General features: G+C 44.1%; 1 long non-coding RNA gene across 8 annotated transcripts in view; it reads left to right on the top strand.

The window, feature by feature from the left end:
* The window catches only part of LOC113998234, a 48,527-nt gene that overhangs the window by 5,723 nt on the left and 22,082 nt on the right, over window positions 1–20,722 (top strand). For 6 of the 8 annotated variants that reach the window (XR_005562401.1, XR_003544388.2, XR_003544389.2 and 3 more), the window contains one exon: window positions 1–20,722. This exon is cut by the window's right edge. This is a non-coding gene — a long non-coding RNA (uncharacterized LOC113998234). The other 2 variants (XR_005562404.1, XR_005562406.1) reach the window with 2 other exon arrangements.

The following is a 20,722-nucleotide window of genomic DNA, read 5'->3' on the forward strand; positions in this document are numbered from 1 at the left end:
GATGGAAAGGTTCAGCGTCCATTGGATATGGGACAAGATCGCTCGGCAACCCTTGTGGATTCTCCTTCTTCTAGAGGCGAATTATAGTTATGGATTTATTGTCCCAGTGCCGCACTTCCACCACCACCACCAACAACAGCAGCAGCTTTCTGACTCTCTTCGGTGACGGGTATTCTTGGGTGGATAATACGGATTACGTTGTTATTGCTTAAGAATACGCGTAGTCGAGGAGAGTACCGGCGGCGGGCAGGCAGGCAGGCAGCGCGACCGCCCCCAGCCCACCAGCTGGCTCCTCACCTCCTCTAGTTGCCAAGGTAGCACCTTTTCCATCTTTTCCTACGCTTTGCAATGTTTCACTCTGTGTCTATGCCCGGGCGGGGGGAGCTCGGACGCCCTCTCTTGAGGAAGGGGGTGCCCGCTGTGTGTGTGTGTGCGTGGGAGCAAGCCCAGGGCTGGGGAGGGCCGGGTAAAGGCTGGCCAAGCTCCGCGGGTAGGGGGTGACCGGGAGAGCCACGGCCGCTGCGGGGAGCGCATCCGCGGGCAGCGCTCGGCAGGCGGGGGGAAGGCGCTCTGCCCGTCCGGACAGCCCCCGTGTCCCGGCACTCGGCCGGCAGCTCCCAGCCCACGCCACCCGCAGCCCCTCGCTGCTCGCCTGCCGGGGGTCCCTCCCCGCGGGACACGGAGTGCCCGCAGGGCCGGGGCGGCCCCGGCTCTGCCCGCACACGCTGGCAGAGCCTGGGCTGCCGCCCCCTCGGTGGCCACGGCCCCCGCACCCACAGCAGCCGAGTCATGCGGGGCTGGGGGTGCTCGCGGGCGGGGAGGTGCCGAGCACCCGTGCTAGCGAGGCGAGGGGCACCTCGCACGGCCGCAGAGCGCCCGACTCCCGGGGAAGTCCCTCTTCCCCGGCTGCCGAGGTGTTCGGCCACCCAGCGGGGCCGCTACTGGCAAAGAGGTTGTGGACGGTTGCTTTCAGGGAGAGTCATGATCCTCTTACCTCCTTGTCCTCACCCTGCAGTACCAACCTAGTGAAGGCAGGATTAAGAATCCACTTCACACCAGTCCCAGCCCAATGTAGAGTTTGTCAGCTTCTGAGACCCCAGGTTGAGACACATGTTCAGGGCAAGAGCTGAGGGATTGTTTTGCCCTTTGCAGCTCAGGTGGTGGCTTATTTGCCCCTCTCCCAAGAGCTCAGGACTCCCTAAATGCTGTTTGCAGCTGGACTGGTGGGAAACACGACCAACGGAGTGTTGATTCTCCTTGTTGGCCAAGACATGCCCCATTGCTTTAACATAGAAGAGGTTCATCTGATCCTCTCTCCAATCTCAGCAGCAGGGTACAGGCTTTGATTAAAGCCTGGTTAGTCTTTAAATGCTGTGCTTAGGAAAATCTTAGGCATAGCATTCATAGTTCCAGTCTTTTTTCCCCTGCTCCTCTGCTCACAAGAGTGGCAGAGAAAAGGAGCAGGGTGTGATCATCCCTGTTTTCCCATTTGAGACCTCTCCACATCCCCAGATGATTCCAGGTCTTTTTGCCACGTAGTCACAATTGTGAGACCAGATTTCAACCTTAAATGAATTAGATCAGAAGCCATTTTAAAGCAAGACCAGGATTACTGTGATGAGACAGCCTTTTTGAATGGATCCTTCCTGAAGCTCAGCTATGATGAGGCTAGGAACGATTTTTAATGTGGACAAGATAGACATGGGATGATTGTTAAGTTGTGAGTGCGAGGCGGGATGATGGAGAATGTCTTTCTCTCTGTCTCTTGCTTAGAGATTGAAAGGCTGTCTATGTTCTGCCTAATTATTTCCAACAACTGCCAAAGGAATCTTACTCTGTTGCCTTCAGTAGCAAGTGGAGCGCTACTTGTTATACAGACGTGTGGATCTGTTATTCTTTAGACACATCTTTGATGCTAGCACTCTGATCCTTGTGTTCCTCTAATACCACTTGAAAGCAGATTTTTTCTTCTAGTTTAGTATGTTCAACAGCCTCAGAAACAATGTTAAATTATGCTTTAAAAAGACATGATCAGCTGCTAAATCATAGTCAGTTCAGCACCATAACACAGCCACATTCACAAGTGCTGCAGGAACAGCGATGGAAATACTATTTAAACATCCAGGTTTGTATTACAAACCTTCCTCTGATCTGAGCTTTTAGTTGACATTTTCCCTTGAGTCATGCTTAGAGTATTATTAGGAGTTCCCATTTCATCACGTAAAGGATTTGTTTGCTCTTTGCTTGGTTGAGTACCTTGTGCAGTATGGATTGGACTGGTACCCATAAATACAAGCTTAGCAAATGGTTCTTTTACTTGCTTTCTTCTAGTTGCTTTCTGTTTAGCATGATGAGATGGTTTTGCTGAATAATGCCTTAATGACAGGGCTGATGCATTTTTAATGCATGTACTCTTTGTCATTGTCAAAATTAACATTTTGATGATTGTAGACTTCTCTTCACTAAAATCTTTTGGGAATTGCTATGCTATGTGGGTTAAAAGAGTTAAAGTGTAAGATTTGATGTGAGAAATACTGGATATGCTTACCAAAATTATTCTAAAATATTGTATAAGGGCTCTTGGAATGATGCTTCCCAATAGCATGATCTCAGAGGGGCTCCCCCTGTTCATTAGCAGTTCCTGGGGTCTGTCACATATGCATATTTCTGAACAACAGATCTCTACGAAGTGACTATTCATATTGCAGGGATGATCCTGGGAATGCACATAGATTCCATGGGACTTGTTCAGGGGACCAAGGTTGTTCATGCTAAATTCAAAATATTTGGGGCCAAATCCTAACATTCAATGCAATAACAAAGCCCCAATTGATTTCACTGCGGGAAAGATTAGACCCCTAGTGAAAGGGATTTTTTGCAATGCTACACTTCCTACTTTTTTGCTTTAGAAATTGCAAATCCTGTGTGCTAAAAAATGACTCTAAAAACCCCCTGCCTCTAATAGTCTAATGATATTTTATTAACAGCAAAAATTACACTAAAAGTTTATAGTGGAACATAATAAGAAATTACTTTATAAATAAGGGGTTTTAATTGTACCAGTATGAGCATTTTCTAGGACACTTTAGAATGAGGTTTGTGGCAGCACCAACCTTGCGTTAACAGCTATTTTGGTGAGTGCATATCTAATTAATTCAGAATACTGAATTTCTGTTCTAAAATGGCTTTTGTAATCTGCATCCTAGTAGAAAATTAAATAAAGAATTAGCCCAAAAATACTTACTTGAACTTAGCCATGTCTTTAAAGGCCATAATCCTATGAAGATTTATATCTCTGGGTAATTTTATCCACTGGAGTAGCCTGAAAGGCTGCTGCCATAGGTAAGTCTTTGTCATGCCAGAGCCCACAAAGCAGCATAGCCGATTGATGGCAGAGCAGAGACTGGTGTGGCAGCTGTCCTGGTGCAGAGCTGGGAGCGTGCAGGGCCCCCCTGCAGCCACCCATGATGCTGGCTGTTCCCCACCCTGCTCCGTGACTGCTTGGGCCTTCCTGGACTGGGGAACTGCCCAAAGGACTGTGCTCCCAAGCACCATGGGTACATCGTGCCCCATGGCAGGAGTGGGAGAAGGAAGAGTAGCTTTGGTCCCTACTGTCCTGTGCAGGCAGGGTCACAGCCCTGCCTGGGTCTGCCTATAATGTGAAGCACTGCTCTGCTTAGCAGTATCCTGAATTAAGTGACGGGGACTGCCATTTGATTTCAGGTGCCCTTTCCGCAAATATTTAAGCCTACATCCCTTATATATGTATATATCTCTGAATGGAATGAATATATATGCACACACCTCTCTGAAGGGAGGCTACAGCATAGTAGAAAAGCCCCATTCTCTCAGACCTGAGAGAGGCACAACACCCACTCACTTCAGCAGGGGCTGTGCTGTTACAGTGCGTATTTATGACCAGTGTTATGATTCCTCTTGCTGCTGCAAATTTGCCTAAAATAAATGTCCACACTGCTGAATGTAGATATGTACAGTTACGCAGATGCCTTTCCTCGGGATCAATTCTGCTTGCTTTCTGCTTTTCAGACTACATCTGATTTTGAGAGGAGTGTAAGTTTTCTTCCCATAACAAGTTATTGTCTTTTATGTCAGTTGAGGTGGCTTCTAGTGTTCATAGGGTTTTCTTGAGGAAATTAAAAACAGTAATACCTATACATCCACACAGCTAGACACATACTTTGCAACTGTAAGATTAAGCTAACTAGCCTTTTTCTCTGCCTTTTTACATCATTCTAGCAGTAATGTACACAACTGGATTTTTATGCGTTTTTAAAAATAAATAATGTCTTTATATATACCAAAGGCTTTTTCTTCTTTTCCTTTTAATAGATTACTATTTTTCTGAAAAGCACCTCCCCCAGGTATTACCCTTAGCTGCTATGACACCTCACCGTTTAGTGTTGCAAAAGTAAATCATAACACTCATTATTAAGAGCCATAAATTTGTACCAGATTCATCATATACCTCCTGAAAGCTTTAACGGTAGAAACATTTCCTGGGCTAACGCCCATGATGATTGCATGCTTTTTATTGCTATCATTTAGTAACCAAATTGCTCAAAAATCAAAGGACTTGATTATCACATACCTGCAATGCTTAGAGCTATTTATAAAAGTTGGCTCGATAATAATAATGACTCAAAAGAAATTTAAATGACAGGCCAAAAATAAGTAGTCTAAAAGTGAAAAACCAAGCCAGAATTCACAGAGGTGATGGAAAGAGTCTGACACCAAAGGACAGACAGGATCCTGAGGAAGGTAGAGAGAAGAGTCTAGGAGGTGATGGTAGAAGGTAGATGTGACCCAGCTTTGCAGAGACAGAGGGTAGAGGAGAGGTGAAGCACCAGGGACTGTAGGCGAGGAGGTATCGCAGTGTGGCGCTCGGAGTATGCACCAGAAGTGTTGAAACCAGGGCTGGAACATCACACATGTTTGGTAGTTTGCTTTCTGGAAAAACAGTATTTAGTTAAAAGCAGCCAACAGAAAATTAGGTGAAATGTTCCAGAAACTAGAGGGGGCTGATTGATGGGAAAAATAAGAGCCCTGAATATATAGCTGAAGGGCAGGGGTTTGTATATAAATGTATGAATATACATACCTAGCCAAAATTACGTAATAATGCCCATATAGATAAACAAAATGAGCATCATGCTTTTGAAATCGTTCTCCTACAGAAACCAGTGGGAATTTTCCATTGATATCAGGAGGGATCAGAATTTCTCCTGTCTACAGGAAAGCAATGTAGCCTGGTGTGTGCAAACAGACCTTAAGCTATGTATGGAGAAAATGCAGCATGGCTATCAAGAAACATTCCCTTTCAGTGAACCCAATACCCCTCTATCCAGTGAGAATGATATAAAGTAATGGAACAATGTCCAGGCAGGAAAGCCCTTGCCTTAGAGATATAAAATTACCTTAGACAAGACATGGCAGGCAGTAGTCACCCTATGAGGGCTGGAGAGCCACCTGGGGAGGCCTTTTTGCCTCTGACTGCTGTGACACACCTCCATGGAGCTGAAATGACTCTGATAATTCCCCAACACTTTATACCACTGAAACAAAGAGGTAGGCCCATAAGAGGTAACCTAAACTTTCCAAGCTACTCTAGAGTATTTCAGATTAAGTCAATTTTATCTGTTTCAGGGGCAATTGTCACCACTGTATTCTATATCAGCTCATCTGAGTTGTATGCAGTGTACACCCCTTCCACATAATTTCATTAGGCATGAAATGTTGGAAAAATATACCTGTCTTTTCTTTGATATTAACAATTGCTGATTCATAACCTTGCTTGGAAAATTAGCGGTTCTCTTACTAAATCAGGACAACATCACAAAGTTTATTAATGGTCACAGGTCAGGCCTATCTTTTAAATCACTGGCAATCAAAGATAAAGTGATCAACATGGGACTGGTCTTCTCTAATTGGAGAAAGAGGAACATTCTGAACCAGAACAGTACAGCATGCAATTGTGCAGCCTGTTACCAAAAAAAGAACCATCTTGCTGCATCTTACAGAGGCATTTACATAGATAATATAGGTTTCATATGACTACTTTTAGATTATCTGATAGTAATAGCTTTGCAAGTCTTCACATTCTCCTAACAAGAAGATGATAGAAAATTCAAATAAAAAGACATCACTAATTAATGCATTATAAAGGATTTATTTTATTTCTTTAAGTTAGGTGGAAAATAGTAAGAGCATGGAGGCTTCACACTAATGCTTCACACGATCTGGAAACTCATCCTTTAACAATCATTCTTCAGGAGATAACTTACCTGGTTACTCCACTAAATGTATTTTGTATTACCTCTTCATTAAGTTACCATAAAATATTATCCTGAAATCCAAAGTTATACAGGTTATTACTTGCTGTTTTACCAAAGCAACAGTTATTACAATCTTGATGGCCTGGTTGTTATGACCACTATGGGAAAAAATGTTTCTTGTTCCCCTACTTTCCTCCACTGCCTGGCTGTCTCCCTTTCTGTTTATGATACGTGCAAAAGATTTGATGGGATGGAAGGGATTTTCTTTCTCAACATCTTTTATTTTAGAAATGTCAGGATCATTTAATCCTCTAGTAATTGAACCATAGAGGAGAGCAGTGGAAGCTTTCTCAGACCTCTATTTAAGAGGTGGTGAATTTTCTGTTTTTAAGAAAGAGACTTTTTTCCCTGTGTGTTTGCCAAGGTATGAGTTAAGCAGAAGACAATAACATAATTCCTTTCAAGGTTTCAGTACAATCCTTTTCTTTTTGACTACTCACTGTCCTTTGTTGTGTTATGACATCATGTGGCTGTCACATCGTGTGTCTATTGCACATGTGATAACATAAATCCATTTGCCTTCAGCTGATCATAGAGCCTCTTGGTGAAAACTGGATCTGCAAGTCCTGGTCTAGGAATCAAGAGGCAAACCCCACTCCCTTTTGCTCTCCTTGTTCAGGTGCTTGTCATTTCTGTGTATGTAAATTCTTACCAGTGGAGAAGGCAGGACCAGTCCAGACTCTCAGTTAGAAATGAACATAAACATGTTAATTTTCCTTGGCTGGAGCTGCAGTGAGGCGGTGCTGCTTGCTCTGCTCAAGCCTCCCTGGTAAAGAGGGAGGAATAACTCCAGCAAGGAAAAGGATGCTGAATGGGCGTGATCCGAAATCCAAGAAAAAAACCCAAAATACATAAATCCCCCATAAAATACTGTAGTTTTTAGGTTTTAATTTTTGCCAAATACGACTCTATTTAAAGTATTTCACATTTCCTGGATGCAAAACTTAAATATGTGCCCTGTAGGAGGCTCAGAACAATAGCTCTGCTTTCTCTAATAAAATCTCTCTTCCGAGATTAACTCTGGAGCTAGCAGTGAGGTCAGTGTTTCATTTCATATAAGTCAGCTCATGCTGACAAGGGTTTGGCCTTCTTAGTGATGGGCCGTTTGCTGCTCAGAAGTGTGAGGAATGGCTTTCTGAAATATCGATAACTTGCCTTCACTTAGAGTTCATGATCAAATTTAGCTGGCAAGTATCAATGCGCTACAGCCAGACTGCAGGGCTGAGAGGCTCAGGCCTTGGGCCAGCCGCTAAGGTCTGCTTTTTAAATCAGGGGCTAACTCTTCCATTAGTTTAAATCAGTGGTTTGTAACAATATCAAATGAGATTTGTGTCAGAGTAGCCCAGACTACAACCTTGTCTTGGGGTTTGAAAAGGAATAGAAAAATTAGGCTGCAACCATTAGAATTCTGTTTTCATTTGGTTTTGGTGTGCATATGTGTAAATGTGCCTATACACACATGCACACGTGCAGAGCTGCATTTTGTTCCCATGGACGTTTCCCATGGCCATGTGGCTGCCATTTATCATGGACCTAAGAGCACAAAATCTTCCTCCTGGTGTGGTTTGATTGACATGTGCAGAGATCTCACATAAAGGATCTGGGATCCCGCTTTTCAACCATAAAAGGAAAGCAGGCAAGCTTCATCCCCGGCTAAACCCTTTGCACAATATACACCAATAATGAGGCAGCATCTATTTATACATTGCTTACTGGAAATGACTGAATTCAGACAGAAGCTGGTGAGGCAGCCTGGGCTCCACCAGCCTCCATGGAGTCTATTGTTAGTACCCAGGATGAATCCTCAGGCAAACGGAGAAGAGAGGCATGATTTGGAGCCTACCGTGCCACAGGAGGCACTTGGCACTTGGCAAGTGGTGTCTCCTCTCAGAGAATGCCTTCACTGGCTCTGCCAGAACCCGGCAGTCACAGAGGAGGAATGCAGGAGAAATGGTCATAAGAGTGCAGCCCCGTTGCTGCTCCCCTGGGAAGTAGGATGCTGACTCGGGTTTATCTGCAGGGTGGGAGCTCCCTACCTTTCTTTATGAGAAAAGGAGGTGTCCAAGAGGGAATGGGAGGAAGGCAGTACTATCTTGATGCACACTGATGCCTTCTTGCCATCTTGTTGCAGAAGGTTTTCAACAATATTTCTTTACCTAGAAAAAGCAAGATGCAATAGAAAAGCCCCATCCAGCATTATGGCATTGGTTAGATAGGCCTGTGTGGCTGATCGTCCAGTGACGAGGCTGAGGTGCAGTGCCAATACGTGCCTGTGACAATGAAAACTTGCTTGTCTGTTAGATATTTATCATAAAAAAAGTACTCAGAACCCCTTAGCAAAGCATTATCCAGACAGTGCTTTTGCTCCATGTCCTTTTCCACTCCTTTTCTCTGTGGCTCTCGTGTACTTTACCCATATGCTCTAAAGCTGTTTTGTTTTCAGTTTTATGTATGTTTTATGTAAATTAGAAGAATCAAGCTTCTCTGCTTGCTAAATTATAAATTGAGTGGAAATTGGCCGACTCTCTTTAGACCATGTCTATAAGTTATACAAGATGTAAGTAATCAAGCTGAGCAGGCTGGGTTGGAGAGGGAAAACACATCAATAGCATGGGCCACGTGAGCTGCATCCATGTGTCCCTGTATACTGCTGCTTGCTTTCGGAGCCTCGAATCTCTCTTTGCTCTAAAGTGGTAATGTAACTCCTTTTAGAGCATTCTCTGAGATGCAGGTCTATTGCCTCCTTTGGTAGTTTGCTTGGCATACTCAGTACACCTTGTGTAAATGAACTGCTCTGAAATGCCTGTTTCCACTCTCTTGCTTTAGGACCAGAGCAGATCCAGACTGCCTCCTCTGGGAGCACTGATTCATTTTCCTTCCCTTCTTCCCCTTGTAAGTGAAAATGCCTTTTGATTTTAGTGTCTGTCTCCTTGGTTTACCCCCTGCTTTGGCTCTACTTCCCATACCCCATGCTACCTTTCATACGCTTGAGTTTTGCCCTGGGTTATCTTTTTCTCAGTAGCCCACTGCAACCTCACAGAGCAGGACTGCAGTGCAAGAGCAGAAGCCTGGCAGTGGCTGGCAGCCTGAGAAATGCTGCCAGGAGAGCAGGGAAGTTAGCTGGTGTCTTGGGACTCAGTGAGACAGTGGAGAATCTGCTACAGGGCAGAAAAGAGTCTTACCGTGGCCTTTTATTGCATTAGTTAGACCAAGTTTTAGGAAAAGGGGCCTAAAATCAGACTCCTAGATCTATCCTTACACAACCAGGAAGGACTAGTAGTATTATAAGCAGATATGGGCATGATGCTGCTCTAGCCTGAATGCAGGGTTCCTCTTAAAACTGTCAATTTTCAGATGGTTGTGACTATCCAAACTGCCCCTAAGAGATGAGACTGATTGCAGCCTCAACACAGCACAGACATTGGCTGCACTGGCATCTGCATGCTGCCAGTGTCCAGCAGCACTGACTGAGATCAGCCTTGTGCTGCTGCCATCAGCCTGTCCACCCCAGGAGCACCAAGCCATGTCGGGGGGCAGAGCTCCGGCTAGCTCTGCTCTCTATCTTGTAGTTCCACACCCACCAGAGAATAGAATAAAACGTCCTCAGAGAGGCAGTGTAGTGCAGTTTTCATCAGTTCCTGACCAACTTTTTAAGCCCATGGCATCATGGAGATTGAATGTCATTACCAGGTTAGAAAATTCAGGTTAGAAATGTATTGCTGTGGGGGGGAATTGTGGGCGTTGGGTGGGCTCTGCAGGCATGGGCCCTGGGCACAGAACATTAGTGGGTAGCCTGTTCCTGTGTCCTGCACAGCCCTATTCCTGCTGATTCCTGGGGTGTCCATGCAAGTCCCCAAGCCCTCACAGCCCAGCCTGGCTGCTGAGAGGTGCTGCTCTTAGGGCACAGCACGCTTTACTGACTCTGGTGGGGCAGAAGCATGTGCTCTGCTAAAGGGGATCCCAACCGAGTAGTCAGATGGCCTTCAGGAGCTTTGGGCTAGAACTTGCAGGGCACAAACTGGATCCTCTCTGCTCAGTCTCTGCCCTGCAGTTATTTGAGTTTGGGCTCTCTTTCACCGAGCTCATAAAATACATGCTTTTTCTTTTAATTCATTAAATGCTTTGATTCAGTGATATACCATCAGAATGTGGTTTATTCTGTCCAGTCAAATCTTTACTGAGGATGATAAAAAATAGCCAACCTGCCTTTTTAGAGCTGCTTATTTTACTTCAAAGGGAAGGCATAACCTTTCATTTCCTGGTGAGATTTTTATTAAACCTCTGCCTATTTTATTTGTCAGGCCACATATAAGTTTACTATCACTTGTGTTTCCAAATAAAAGGTATGTAGGTTGGTAAGTAGTCTGTAAGTCTAACTGCTATTCCTTGAAACTCATAAAAGGATGATTTTAAACCATGGAATCACTAATTAAAGCTGCTTCTCAATACACAAAAATTAAGTTAACAGTAATTAATGTAGCCAGCCTGGAACCTTAGGAAACTACTGCCAGCAAGTGTCTTTTGGTGCACTCAAGAGGATGCAGTTTGATTGTTGGCACCAACAGACAGGTTGGGAATTGTAAACATGGTAATTAGCAATAAGTTTCTGGATCTCAACTTGCCAGACTGGCAGTCTGATTCTTGGAGTAGTTGTCGCATGGGAGGAGGGAAAAACAAAGTAAGGGAATTAGAGCAACCTTGCATTGCTCTGCCAACATATGCCACTGGACCACTGTTTTTCTTGGCAAAGATCTCTGAGAAGGAGTTTAAAAGCAGCATTGCAGCCCTACTGCAAACTGTGAACCTCACTGCAGGCATCAACCAAGCAACTGTCTCTGGCTCTTCTGCTCAAACTATGAGTGCTGCTCCATGGTAAGGAATTGTAGAGTCTGATATTCTTCTACTCCACCTTTATGGTGGGGCACAGTGTTGATAAGGTTATCAACAATAATGGGATTAAAAGAGTTAAAATCCAGCTTTTGCAGTAATCCCAGAGTATTCTATTGTTGAGCTATCAAAGATTAAGGTTATAGTAACCTTATTAATCCTTGGTGTAGTATAAATAAAAAGGAAATGTCAACCTTAATTCCACCATGAAATTAAATCTTCACTTCTCTAAATGATGATTCAAACATAGTTTACTGCAGCCAATGTGGTTAATGAAAATGCGTAACCCGTGTGAATTTAAGAAATCCCCTTTGAGAGACAGAGAGGGAGAAAGGGGTGATAAACCATGGCATTTTTTTTGTTTAAAATGAAAAAAGTTAATATTTATCCAGCTGGTATGTCTGCAGGAACCATACCTAGAGCCAACAAAGTGTGCAAAGAATAAGATAGGGACGAAATGCTCATGGTGTACATCCCTGTGACGCAGTGAACACAGACCCCAGACTGCAGCAGAACAGCCATCTCTGTGCCAGACAGCAGCCACAGCACTGCTGGTGGTGACCTCGACCCTCTCCCCTGCTTGCAGGGCACTGTGTGGCCTTGTTAGTGCTGCCCCAGAGCCACGGACAGGATGCCCTGACACAAGAGTTTGAACCGAGCATTGATCCACCAGTGCTTTCAGTGCCAGAGACAATGTGACGAAAACCAAAAAATGTCAGAAATAAAATGGTTGCTGAATGTTCTGGAAACAGTGAGCCAGGAGCTTTTGTGAAGGGCACAGGTTTTCCTTGCTAAGCTGATTTCTAGGGGATGGGAGTTGCCCTTTTTGGTAATGGATGGTTTCCTCCTCACCTGTGCCAGACACAACTGTGTTCCCCCTGCTCACAGAGGTTGAATCTGTAAGTAGGTCTGAAACTGCCTGCTGGTACTTGCTACCTGAAGAGAGGGAAGGACAGACAGACTGAACTTTGCTTATAAGTCAATGGAATGTGGTCCAGTTAAATCCATGTTTCTTTGTGGGAGCAGGAGGGGAATTACGGTAAGGAGAAGTGGGCTATGCACCCTTTGGTATGCTTTTTTGACTGGGAGGAAAAATAAAGTAGTGGTAAAATGGGGTGATTCAGAATGATTCTGCATGTTAAGTATCTCAAATGCTCACTCCTAGTGTAGCAAAGTGGTAATTAGGTATTAAGGAGCTTCCTACAGCAGGAATTGAACTCTTTTAGGGCAGAGTCATTGCTAGAGAAAAAAAGACGGTTTTAGTGGGGCTCTTCCTGAGGAAGGTGGCTTTGTCACTTCAGCAAACCTGTCTGCCCCATATTATCTGCATCTCTTGGGAATTACTGGTTCTGTGGACTGATAGAGCTAGACAGTGTGCTGGAGAGTGTCTTTTCATATTGCTTTCTCCAGTCCTCATAAACTCTGATAAAGTTGTGTAACGAAACTCGGGCTCATAAAAGAGCTCATTTTAAGATGGTATTTTCCCCCTTCACTCACTGAATCATGCTCTGCTCTGGTGTGCATTGTTACAGCTCCAGAGCGTGCACCAGTTCAGATGTGCCCGCTGGGTCCTGGGCTGTCTCCATCCCCACTACTGCTGCAATTGCTACCACAAACACAAATTGGCTCACTCAGGCTCTTCTTGTCTTTCTGCAGTGTAGGAATAGATAATGGGCCCATGGGGTCGTTCAGAAATATTGCTGGTTTCCAGTGCTGGCATAATAGTCCCTTCTAGGTAGTATCCTTTTCCTGGACAATTTCCCAGTAAAATAGTAAATGGCAACTGCAGAGCAGTAAAGGCGATGGCGTATTTGTTTGACTGACATTTCGGAGCCTGCAGAGCAAATGCAATTAGGATCCATAGTGTGCTGCAGCTTCCTTTCTTCACTTCCCTACCTTGGAAGATCTACTACTAGGATCAACTTAAGTCTGGTTCCTGCTGCTTTAAAGTGGTGGAGAGGCTCCAGCGAGGGAGGGCAGCATGTGCCTAAGCCCCTGTGGGTACCCTTTGCTTTGGGAGCAGTCGGCATCTCACAGGGCTCAGCTGGGACAGGAGCTGCTGCCACTCCCCTGCCGGCACTGCAGCTCCAGGTAGGAGTGATTTTGTTAGTAGGTGTGTGCTTCCCCTTGACTTAGCAGAGTTGTTGAAACCAGGGTGGCCCTGCAGCACTCAGACTTGCACTCCTCACTGGGGAGAAATTTCTGTCTGTGCCCACAGATCTGTGCCAGGCAAAGCAACTGAGGGTTTGGGCTGCCCTGGTCTTCACCAGGGGCAACTGATGCTTTCTTTGGAATTTTGCAGGATCAACAGTTGATGCACTGTGAACACTTTGGTACACACTTGACATCAGAAAGAAATGTGAAAAAAGTGGTGGTCATCATTCAGATTTGTCTGAAGGAAGTAATTGAAAACAAATTGCTACCAAAAGCCAAGGGCCGTGGTTAATTGAGGTGGAGCACTGTAGGTCACTCACCTGTAGGAAAAGACTGTTAAAGAACAGGCAGGGGTCAAAATTGTTTCTGTCCAGGTGGGAAAAGAGAGTCTCAGCCATATAATTTGGTTTGTAGGGTTATTCTGTTTCTCATAGATCCTGACATGAAAATCCAGGCCTGCAGAGCAATGCTTTAATGGCTGGAAATAATGCAATCGGTGAAAGCAGGGGCAGCTATGGCTTGCTGTGGTGGCAGGGCAGTGGCCAGGCTGTAGCATCCCTTCTGCCATGGGCAGGTCGGAGCTGGCCCCTGTAGGAGATGCACGGGCAGCTGCCGAGTTCCCTCTTGGCAGAGTGGGGGCTGCAATGTGCACAGAGCCACCGCCCTGCCAGCCTGCTCCAGCTGTGAGTTTTATTTTCCAGCTGGAACATTGCTGCCATGTATTGTTTAGTTTATTAACAAATTTAAATATCACAATCTTTTCTATTCCTGGTGCTTCTTGGATGTCCGGACTCAGGCAGACATTGATGCCTGTGTAAATTGGTGAAGCGTTTTGCAGCAGGTCCTCTGGACACAGAGGCAGGGGAAGCAATGACGTGGGGTGGCCTGGACCTGATGCCCAGGGGTAATAGGAGGAGTCTGCCCTCACTGGGCTGTGGCTCTGCAGGACAAAACCTCTTTGTTTCTCAGAGAAGCTCTTTCCAACCCGCTAAAGCTATTGCTAGGATTCAAGAGATGAAAATAATGATGAAAATGATGATCTACTAAATTTGATCTACTACGTATTTACTAAATTGCCCTTTTTCTAGATATTTTGTGTCAGAGCTCCTGCAGGGTAAAAGCCAAATTTCTTCAGCTTCCTATATCTGGTGACAAATTCCACACCAGCCTCTTTCAGGGCAGGTCCTTGCTGCAGGCTCCTGCACTTTTGCTTTGTGTTCAGGTAGTCAAGAACAGGAGTGTGCTACAACCTGCACTGCTCTGTCTGCTTCCTGTGCCAAGGCTGCAAGTGGGGGAAAGCCAGGACAGTATAAAACACGGGAACCAAAGTTTCTTAAAGCAGTCTAAATGAAGGGCAATCCCCTGAGTTTGTGGTATTGAGTGTTGGCTGTAACAGCTCTGAGGGTTGGGCCAGCTTGATTAGAACTTTGATTTCAGCATTTCAAAAAGGACTTTAAATCCTACATATGTAGCACAAGTATAAGGATATGAATACTCCTATCTACCCTGAGATATGGGAAGAATGATCACCTGGCTATCCTTGGAAGAGAGACAGCTATCATACTTTGATAGTTCAACATACCTTCTATAGAATACCAAAACATGCTGATTTATTTGACTTACTGTTATTATAGTCAGCTTTTGGGAAGATCAGTATTTGAGCCATTTATCTTCTTTTACAACAAAAAACCAAATGCTGTCCATGCAGCAGAGCCTGTCCCCAAAAAGCAAGGCTGGTGTGATAGTGTTAGGGACATGCAACTGTACTCCTCTCTGTGGGAGCCTTGCCTGTGTGAGGGCTGTGGGCTGTTGGGCTGTTCCCACGGGCTATTGGGCTGCCCCCACAGCAGTGGTAGCTCTGCTGCACAGGGCACATAAGCAGTTGCTGCGGAGGAAGGTTTCTTCTAAGGCCTGTCCTGGGTGGGCAGGGATGGCACCCATGAGCAGTGCAGCAGCAGCTGGGCTTTCCGGGAGGTTGTGCTGAGCTCCTGGGGCAGCACAGGTCCTCCCTGCCCCACTGAAAGGATGGGGCTCAACAGCATCAGCAGAGCCCCTGTGCTTTTGACCTTGGATTTTCTCTCGTATATGCATAAAGAACAGTGTGGTGTAAGAGGGTTTTAATGGAAGGAAACTGAGGAAGCCAGTAAATTATTTTCTGTGGTAAACATTTATACTAATAATTTTAAAAATTCAGTGAAAATTTCTTTTTCCTCAGAAATTGAGTATTACCTTTAGTATATGAGAGCAGGAATTCACTGAGTCAGGAAGGTCTCAGTTAAAGAAACTACAACTAAGGACCTATCTCTTTAGGAACTCTCAGTGTTTCTACCAATGAATTTCCAAATAGCTACTCTAAAGCTCTGGAAATCTGAGTATTATTTCCAGAGGATATATCCATAAAATGACTTAAGCCTGATATTCACAAAACAAAAGCTTTTGTTACATTAAATAAATCCTTGCAGTTCTCTGGGTTAACTGGCTCCTCAGGGAAAAGCTGGGGACACCAGATTGCCAGGTGGGTGGAGAAAGGTAGAGGGAATTGTTCTGAGGAACCAAAGAGTCACAATCCAGTAGTGTAACCCATATAGCACCCTCCCTGCCCAGCACTGTGCTTCCAGGCAGGATTCAAGCCTCCAGTATCTCGGGATTCCTGCCCAATTACGTGAAATGAGTTCAGGAAAAAACCTGCTTATTACACTATGGTCTAGTTTTTAGATCCAAACATTGTACATTGGGTGTGGAACCTCTCTGACTGACAGCTCTGAGTAAAGCACTTTCTAAGGTTATGTAAATGCCTAAAAAGAAGTCTAACCCCAAATCTTAATTGTGTAGCAGATTTGAGTCCTGTTAAGTCTAGGCACTGCCAGATTTTAAAGCCCCGCTGCTCCCTTACATAAATACTCATCAATATTTACAGTAAGTGTCCTAAAAAGATATTTGGTTCCCTATATGAGCTAGAAGAAGGTGTTGCAGGGCTGTCCCATCTCCACCGGTTGCAAGTGGCATGTGGTGCTGCCCAGGGCTGCTCCAGCAAGGGCTGGGAAACTGGTCCCCTTCAAGTCCAGCCAGAACTGCACATATCACAGATGAGATCCCAGGCAGAGGAATGAAGCTACTTCCATTTATGATGCCCAGTAACAGGGCAAAGAGACCTTTCCTTCTGCCTGTGCTCTAGCATGGCACAGAAACAATTATAAGACATGTTTATAAATTCCACCTGGGTGTTGCAGCTCTTGCTATGAATCTCAAACGTGTATTTGAGATTTATTAGTATTGGGCTGCTTTTGACACAAAGGATGTGGTGGACAAAGAGCAGCAGCTTCTGTGCTAGAAGGAAGCACATAAAAAACTGTCAGTACACTTGTAATTTCATGCTTCTAAATGTTGTTTTCGAAATGCCATTGTACTTGTAACTATTCTGTGTGCATTAAATCTGAGGTGTAGAATACTATCTCATATTAAAAATGTGATAGCAGTGTTACAGTACCTCTAATGTTTTTGTAAGAACTTTTGTTAGCTCTTACTGCCTTGTCCTTGGTGTGACTTAAGGCAGAAAATGAAGAGCTTATTGCATTTAAAAATGTTCAGAAAGATGTGCTTAAGTAAATAGATATCTTTATTTTCAGTGTTGGAATAAGTGTGTAAAAACAAGGGGATTGAACAATGGCAAAGTCCATGTGATAGAGCTCACTAAATAGTGGTTGTGGTGAATTTTGCAGAATTGCCCATGAGTAACTGGCAAAATATGTTTCCTATATCCCACAGTTTCTAGAACTAGCTGACTCATTACTGCATCCAAGGAGAGGTACCTTGAGTTGTGATCTGATGCCTGTTAAAAATTGAAATTGATTTATTTTTTGGAGGGATTGAATCAGGATCCTAAAGGACCTGTGACATTTTTCAAACAAAATATGTGTCGTTTCCTTTCTTTTTTTTTTTTTTGTTGCTTATCCCAACCTAGATAAGGAATCAGCACTAAATTACAGCAGTGCCCACCTCTCCTCTCCTGCAGGGAGCAAATGAGAGGGACAGGACACTTGAAAAAAGGGAAAAGGTAGAGGAAAAGCACAGAAGGGAATGATTGGAAACAGTAGAGGAAGGGAAGAAATAGGAAAAAGCAGAAAAAAAAGAGAAGCAAAAGCAGACAAGAGAATGAAAAGCAAGAGAGATGAAAAAGTAGTAGAAAAATGAAAACAAAAGGGAAGATTGAATAAACATGAGTAAGCTCAATAATTAATTCTCTTAATCTTTCAGTATGTTCCTCAGGCAGGAGCTCAGTGTGATTTGGTAGGTGTGGGATTTTTTTGAAGCAAACCTCACCTCCCCCTGCCTCTCCAGTGCTGTCTCCAAGAGTTTTCCTCCCTCTTACCTTGGCGGGAGCTCTGCGGTGCCTGACGGCCGCCCCGTGGCTGCCCTGATGATGTGCTGCTGGTCATAGGCTCTGTCTGATGTTCATCCACGCTCAGCTGACCCAAGGTCTATGAGGAACATGAGTTAGCACCAGTTCCCGGTTAAATCTCAGCAGGTTTATTGTTTACCAAACCGTGACAAAAGATGAAGTAATGTCCTATCTGGCCACACACTGGGCTGTAAGTCCTCTTTTTCTTTTTTTTTGGTTTGGTTTGGGGTTTTTTTGTTTTTTTTTCTAAGAGGGAGAGCTAGCTAATGTGTCCTGTTACTGTCACAAAAAAAAAATATCAGTGATTGTGATTTAGAGGAGCTAAGTGTTTAAAATAAAATATACATTCAGTGCTTTCACATAAAGATTTGATGATAACCAGGTGACTGCAATCAATACATCCATATCAAAGCCCAGAGATTATTTTTGTAGGGTGTTTACACCTTATCTCTTCTCTCATTGTACCCTCTAACAGTTACAGCTGGGGATGATGAAAACACATGTTCCATGCAATTAATTGCTGCTGCCTTATAAAAAGCTGAAGCCTAATAAACTTCAATATGGAGTAAATATCATCCTTGTGAAAGAGCAGTTTTGCCCTACTACTGACAGTGAAAGCAGAGCTAGTGATGAGTCAGCCTTCATAAAAAGACAGGTTAAGGTAAGATTTAAGTTTGGCTTGGCGTTTCCAACCTATTGGAAATGACTTCTGGACTTGGGCAGGACAAGAGTTAAGAGCACATCTTGCGTAAATCTTTACCTCATGTTTTGGAGAGACCAGTACGCTTGTCCTCTGGCAATCAGAAACGTCGTCTGCCCTCGCACAAAGAGCAGAGCTCTGATAAATGCACTGATTCCCATTTGTGCTTTGCTTTCCTAGTCATCAAAGCAATTTTAAAATCAATATGTTATGTTTAGGAGGAAGGCCATGTGTTCCTCACAGGGCAGGAATATCCCATCCAATCTGCGCAGGGAGAGTTATCGTCCTAGACGCAGCACTTTGTACAAACCAAAGAATATAAAGAATATTCCAGGAAAGCCATAAAGGGAGATGACGCAGTAACTGTTTCTGGGATGTTAAAAATACAGTTGTGCTTACAAGCTGCTGCATGAGCCTGACTGCAGCGTCTGGCTCTGGGTGACTGTGTGGATGGCAGTTTCATAGATGTCAGCAATGCAGGGTGAGCCCCAAGCAGGTCCTGAAATTTTAACGCGTGATGAGGCCAGGAGGCAGTTTGGTGCAGTGATAATAATTTATTTAATGCAACTAATATATGTAAGAATGCATCTGAGACAGTGTTGGGTCTGCCAAGAGCACTTTGTTTTGACACCACAATGGATCAATTAGGGCTGGAGGTTGTAGGCTTTAGAACAGGACTGTGGGATCAAGCTACTGGTTTTTAATGCGTTTGAGCTGTTCTTAAATAAATCTTCATTAGTTAGGGTGGCACCACTAAGTCTACTTCCTACTGAGCAGCAGGAAGATAGAAAGAGCATCTACAACAGTAATAGTTTAACACAAATGGATTTAAACTCTGGTGTAATAGGAAGCTTATGGAGCTTGGATGAGGGATGAAGGAGGTGGGCAGAAAGAGATAGAAACAGAGAGGAAAAAATGCCCATCTGGCTGCAGACAGAGAAGGAATGCGTGTTCTCTCTTTTCTTCTGTCAGCTGAAGCACACCGCATTGCACACAGAAGCTGTGAATGCTTGTGGCACACCTACGAAGCCATTTTTACTTTGTAACCTGTTTATAGTGCCAGGTGAATGGCCCCCGGAGCAAAGCAGGTGTGCTGCCTTTTGCATCCTTCCAACGTCCCACTCCACGACTGGGACCCACCACAGGGTCCTTCAGGCTGTGGTTTACTGAATGGTCTGCTAAGGGGCTTGATTATGATCCCAAATTCTCAGAGGTTTTTCTAGTCTGTCCAAAATATTTATGTCTGCAACATTTCAGACCTATTTATGTCTTTTTTTTTTTCCTGCTGGGTAAAAAGTAGTTTGGCTTTTACAATGTGTCTGTATATAGGGTTTTAGTAACTTAGATTGCTTTTATATGTTTATAATTAAAGTAACAGCCCCTTAAAAATTGGATTATTGATCATGGGAAGACTGTAGATGTTTTTAATCTTTAGAAGCAGGACTACAAATAAATCAAATTATATGAAGTATTTCATTTAAAGGCATTTTGTTTTATTGAAAACACTGCACCCCGTGTTTGCATAAATGTAATAATTCTGTTTCTTCATATGAGGATTCAGAGGAAATCATAGTAGGAGTTAGACCTTCTCACTCAGTAAAGTGTGCTGATGTCAATAAGTCAAAATTAGACTCCTCCCAAATTGCATAAACACTGAAAGATTCAAAGTTAAGGATTTAGAGGGCTGTAAAATTCCCATTTCACCTGGAGTTGTAATCTTTTTGTGCAGATGCACACAATGCACTGTCTTTACAGAAAGTTTAGGACGACTGTTATGTGTGCCTGTACGCACACCCACACATACACCTCACCCTAGTGATGATGAACTGCAGCAGAAACACCCTCCCTGTCCTTCTTATGACTGAGTGCCTGAATCTGGGAGTTTGTTTTCATGTTCCAGATGTTTGCTCTGCTAGATTTGACCACAGGAATGTGAGGCCAGTGGGCTGAGTCTCCTGAAGCAGAGAAGAGCTGCATTTAGCCTGGAGTTTGCACCTTCCACCATTTCCAAGGACAAAGCAGGAAACTGGTTTTCTCCCTGGGAGAAGTCAACCAAAGAGGCATTATGCATGCAAGGAAGCTGGTGGGACTGTGTGAATGCAAATGGTCTTTGTTATTAACCAGCTCTCTTCAAGCTGACTGAGGAGCTGAATGGATCTGTCCATTAAATCTCATCCCTTCAAAAGACAGGAACAAAATCACCACTGTAATGTTTTGACAAAGCAAAAA

This window comes from Pipra filicauda, unplaced genomic scaffold (genome assembly GCF_003945595.2).
Source record: "Pipra filicauda isolate LSUMZ 115617 unplaced genomic scaffold, ASM394559v2 scaffold135_size2527700_pilon, whole genome shotgun sequence".
Lineage (NCBI taxonomy): Eukaryota > Metazoa > Chordata > Aves > Passeriformes > Pipridae > Pipra > Pipra filicauda.